Source organism: Rhea americana, unplaced genomic scaffold (assembly GCF_003343005.1).
Source record: "Rhea americana isolate MKP2758 unplaced genomic scaffold, rheAme1 scaffold_33, whole genome shotgun sequence".
Taxonomy (NCBI): Eukaryota; Metazoa; Chordata; class Aves; order Rheiformes; family Rheidae; genus Rhea; species Rhea americana.
The window spans coordinates 7,005,927-7,010,295 of record NW_028186457.1 but is presented as its reverse complement, the minus strand read 5'-3'; positions in this window follow the sequence as shown (position 1 = coordinate 7,010,295).

The window sequence follows — 4,369 nt, the reverse complement described above, 5'->3', positions numbered from 1 at the left end:
CTGTTCGTAACATGGTCTCCAAGGCTCAAATCTTTGCCTTCTGTTYGTTTGCCTTTTATCACATTTCAGTGTCCTCCAGCCTGACTCTAGCTCCCTGCAAAATTCCAAGTAAATTGGCCTTTTTCTTAATCATAAATCAACCCAGTTCGATCAATATCTAGGCTCATGTTTCTCTTGTCTTTCAGTTTATGGAGAGCTGCTTGGTCAAAGGGACTGAGGGACACTGAGGACCTGGCAGAGTCACTGTTATGCCTCTCCCTTGCCCATGGGCAGGCTGAATTCTGCATTCCTGTTCCAACAGTCGCTGACTTCAGTGTGAAATCTGGAAATGAATGACGTTAGCTGTTCCAGAGGTTCTGCTGGTGTGCTAGAAAGCTGTGCCTGAGATCCTATGGATTCTGAATTTAGTGCAGATTTGGAGGTTCAATGGGTTCATATCCAATAATGAGTTTATAATGAGTTACAGCCAATATGAATGTAACTGTAATAACGTAGTAAGTTTGACCTTAGACACAGTGCCCATAACCATGAGAAASAGATGTCATCATTTCACAACTAGGATGTTGCTGCCGGGTAAAGGTGACAGTTTGTGAAAGATTGCAGTGGAGGGACAGAGCCATCCTTGAACTAGGCTGTGGTCATGCCTTGGAGCTGTGGGGTTAGCAGTTTGCTTTGGCTGATGCAGAGAGAGGAGTCATTGCTGAAAATCTAGTCCCTAGTCAGTGACGTGCCAGGTATCTAGAGATGACTCAGGTGGTTTTTAATCCACCCTGCCTTCTGTGTGGGAGATGCAAAGGTTTAGGCAGTGTAAAACAGTCTTTAAAATACCCAAATTATCTCTTGATAAAGTATTTGTTTTGACTGAAAATGAGGAAGCCAAATGACTGAATTAAAGTTACATCACTTTAAATGCCTGTTAGGTTAAATGCCTGGGTTAATTATGTCTTTKACTTGATTACTTTGACCATATCTTTAAAATGCAAGTGATTAATAAGAGGGCAAGTCCAAAGATCAGTCCATTTTGGCCCTAGGGTTTTCTGGTCTCTGTTCAAGCAGRACGATGCAAACACAATGAAAAAGCAAGTCCAGGGGCCTCTGTGGGRCCTAAGCTGCTGAAGAAAACTGAGGGCTCTCAGGCCCATGGAAAAGGCTGTGAATGAGCGATCCTCCAGAATAGCATTTTGTAGGCAGGAGCCATAATGTTCAAGAGATACAAGGCATGGGTAGCACAGCTCACTTCTTCCGTCCCTTATTTCGCCAAAGGGAACGCGAGGTGGAAGACGAAGGGCTCATCTGGTTGTGTCACACAGAGGCACGTGGGGGGCAATCTTCGTTTCAGGCATCTGCTCCCACCCCACCCMTGGCTCCGTTGGAAAAGCAGCAGCACATCCAGTGCAGGCCCCTTGCTGCTGGCCGTTAGGAAGGATTTATACAAACGCCACTGTGGGGGCTTCGTTCTGGGCCACGCGTTACCTCCGCTCGTGCTTTAGTTCTTGGCCAGGCAGCCAACCTCCGCCCCTCAAAGCTGCCTTTGCTCTGCCGAGCTGAACTGCCTGCTGCGCGGCGGATGAACTCTGCTCACTTGATGGCAACGGCGAGGTCCATCTCTGCCTGTTAGAGCTGCTCCGTTGGTCTTTCGTGCAATTACGTCTCCTTTCTCTCTCTCTGCCCAGCTCCAGCGAGCAGGGGACGAATGTAGAGCCGGCACGGCGCGGCAGGTGCTGCCTCGCAGCGGCACGGCCAGCGGGCGCGGGGCACTCGGCCTCCGCTGAGCTGAGCTAAATATAACCGGGGACTTAGGAGCGCCAGCGTCTCACCAAGCGCTGGCGCCGCTGCAGTAAATCCCTGCTGGAAGTCACCCCCCGTCTTTCTCAGATCCTCCTTTTCCTGTTCTCTGTATTCAGGTCTCGTGAGGGTGCTTTTTTTCCCCCACCGAGTAGACTTCTCTCCCATCTCTGCTTTACCTTTCTCCCTGTTATTCATTTACCACTTGACCTTTGGGCATCTGTTCTTTATCCGCAGCGTTTCCCTCACTGCTGAGGCAAGCGCGAGCCGGCAGCGCGGCGGAGGAGCGGGGCGGGTACGGAGCCAGCCGCGCCGCACGCAGAGCACGTAGGATTTTCCCTTTCTATAAACAGGATGATTAAAGCTCTCTTGCACACAAGCATATGTATGTTTGCATGTGTATGTGTAAGTATACAGGTCTATAGAAAGGGCTGGCTGCTATGCAGGAGCCTAGGAAATTGCAAGAAAAAAATGAACATCCAGACTGGTTTTCACAGATGAAGAACTGTGTTATATCTCAGGGTACTATGGCACTAAGCCTTGAGGCTGGACTTCTAGGTTTACACCAGGCTCCTTTAGGCTTAATGCTTTGCATCAGATGTTTTAGCTCATGTAACTGTAGGATCCGCACTTCATTTCCTCTCGCTCATCACAGAAGTGCTAAAAAGCCGCCACATCGGAAGAGCCGGCTGTGAGGTCCCCGCGCCCCAGCTCCTGCCTTTCCAGGTCAGCCACAGCTCGGCCAGCGTCGCTTTTGTCATTACCAAGGGGCGACGGCRTGCACCTTACCCTCACTTGGAGCGAGACGAGCGCCGAAGCTGCCCCTGGCCTACGCAACGGCACGAGGGCAGCGAGGCAGGCGCTGGCGGATGCTGCTTCCCCGTGGCACGTGGCACGTTAGCAATGCTGATTTATTTAAATAGGTTACAGCCTCTGGTGGAGCTTTTTTTTTTTTCTTTTTTTTTTTCCTCCCCTTTTCGTATGGAAAGACTTGTACCTTTGTAACATAGCTGTAGCTGCACCCAGAGTTATTCTGATTTAGGGCTACCRGTACAGTTAAAATGTTGCAACTTTTGTAAATAGGTATTTCGCAAGATAACAAATAATAGTCACTTTGTTTAAATCCAACCTCCGTATTGGATTTAACCTTGGGTGTAGAGAACATGGGGGAAAAGGAACAGTTTATGAAAAACTATGTCAAAAATTATTGCAAGTAAGAARAAATTTTTGGAAGTGGCGTTACAACTAATATCTTGTTTCTGAGAACAGGAATACATACCTATTGGATTGAGTACATGTGTTTTACGTAAAATCTAATCATTAGAGCTAGCAGACATTATGTTAAAGCGATGTGAAAGTTTGCAGGCCAAAGGCCTCTAGTTATCACTAGAAATCRCCCTTAAAAGTCAGCCAGCAGCTACCTGGTTTATTTTTGTTTTATTTTTTTTTATTTTTTTTTAATAGAAGAAAAAATAAAGCCCACCAGCAACCCAAACACAAGCATAAATCCATCTTTTCCTTGAGCTCTCAAGTGTTGATGTCTCATCCTGCTAGGGACAGGCAGTAAGTGGGGAGCGACCCGCTGGGCAGCGGTGTTAAAGCTGCGAGCCAGGGCAGAGTGGTGATGCCCTTGCTCCGGGATTTATTTAACAGACGGACATGATGGCTGTTTGTCTGGACACTGAAAATCCCTGAAGCAGAAAAAAACTGCATAATAGCAGCCACTGACCCGTGGGGAAATATGCGCAAGCACTGGTGAGGGCAGGTCTGTGTGAGCCTGGGGAGGAGGGCGTTTGGTGTTTGTGTGCCTTGTGTGTGTGTGTGTGCGCGCGCGCACACACATGCACGCATATGTGCATGTGTGCATATGTGAGCATGTGTGTGTGTGTGTGTGTATATATATATATATATATATGTATGCATCCAGGTGTCTGTTGTGTGCTTCTGTGTACACAGGCATGCATATGTCTGTGTGTGTGTGCATGTGTGTGCATGCGCATGTGTCTGCATGTGCCTGTGTGTGCATGTATGCATGCCTGTGTAAGTTCTGCACTTGTGCTTGTGTGTGTGTGCATGCATAGGAATGCATGTGTGTATATATGAACAGTGTGTGTTTGTRCACATACATATGCATGCATGTGTGTGGTTGTGCATGCATGTATGCACCCACTTGTGTGTGCATGCATGTGCCTCAACATCCGTGCCTATGTGCATACAGTCATGTGTGTGCATGTGTGTGCCTGTACATGTATGCATGTGTGCATGCGTGTGTGTCTCTGTGTGCACGCACGTGCCTGTGTCTGCATGCATGCACGCCTGCCTGTGCTTGTGTATTCAGGTGTGGGCCTGTGTGTGGATGCGTACACATACCCGTGTGCACATGCACRTGTTTGTTTATGTGTGTACAGTGTGCACAGCATGTGCCCACCTCTGTATGTATGCATGCGCGCATGTGCGTACCTGCGCGTGCCGGCACGTGGATGCCTGTGCACGGATGTGCAAGCATGCGTGTGCCTGCACACAGGCATGTCTGTGTGCACGTGCGTGTGCGCGCGCGTGTGTGCACACCCGTGCTCGTGCCGCG